Consider the following 873-nt stretch of genomic DNA (forward strand, 5'->3'; position numbering starts at 1 on the left):
GAAGGGGTTCAGGAAATGCCACCCCAAAATGTACCACTTTGGTGTATTGATTACTTTGAACTGAAGACACTTGAAAAACAGTAAATGCAAAGAGAAGCTTTCTATCTTTGAGCTCCCTTATCTACCTAAAGACAGGCCCTCTAAAAGGAACTCAACTGTTATAAATCCCCTTCCCAGAAGTTTCATCAACCAGGAAGATGGACTCATCACAGGAAAGGAGACTAGAAGTTGACAGCACACCCAGAAACACTTGGTCACACATTATCACACTTCCCATCTCTTCTTTTAAGGGCCCATTCATCTCTCCTAAAAATCACTTACTCTCCAAATTGTCTAAATACCCTCTCCTAGTCTCCTATTAAGATGGGTATATAGTCTACAGCCATACCACCCTGATTGCGCCAGATCTTGTCTGATCTAGGAAGCTAAGCAGGGTCGGGCCTGGTTAGTACTTGGATGGGAGACCGCCTGGGAATACCGGGTGCCATAGGCTTTTTCCTTGAGGGGGGTGGAGCAAGATGGCAGAGGAGTAGGAGACCTGGATTTCGTCTGGTCTCAGGAATTCAGCTGAATAGGGATCAAACCATTCTGAACACCTACGAACTCAACAGGAGATCGAAGAAGAGAGTAGCGACAACTCTCTGAACAGAGAAGCGACCACTTTCTGGAAGGTAGGACGTGCGGAGAAGTGAATCCGAGGCGATATTCGGGAGGATAAATGGCGGGGGAGGGGGCCTCTCTCTGCCGCTTCTGGCAAGTGCTAGAGCCGCGGAGCACAAAATCGGACCTTTTAGAAGTCGGCTCCGCGGAGGGACGTCACTCCAGTGGCTAAGCGGGGGGTGAGACCCTCGCAGGACAGTGTGGTCTCTGGAG

The 873-nt window shown here is 49.3% G+C and overlaps 1 pseudogene; it reads left to right on the plus strand.

The window, feature by feature from the left end:
* The first annotated feature begins 374 nt into the window (after positions 1 to 374).
* On the plus strand, positions 375 to 493 carry LOC113912049 (annotated as a pseudogene).
* The last annotated feature ends 380 nt before the right edge of the window (positions 494 to 873 follow it).

This window comes from Zalophus californianus, chromosome 12 (genome assembly GCF_009762305.2).
Source record: "Zalophus californianus isolate mZalCal1 chromosome 12, mZalCal1.pri.v2, whole genome shotgun sequence".
Classification (NCBI taxonomy): Eukaryota; Metazoa; Chordata; class Mammalia; order Carnivora; family Otariidae; genus Zalophus; species Zalophus californianus.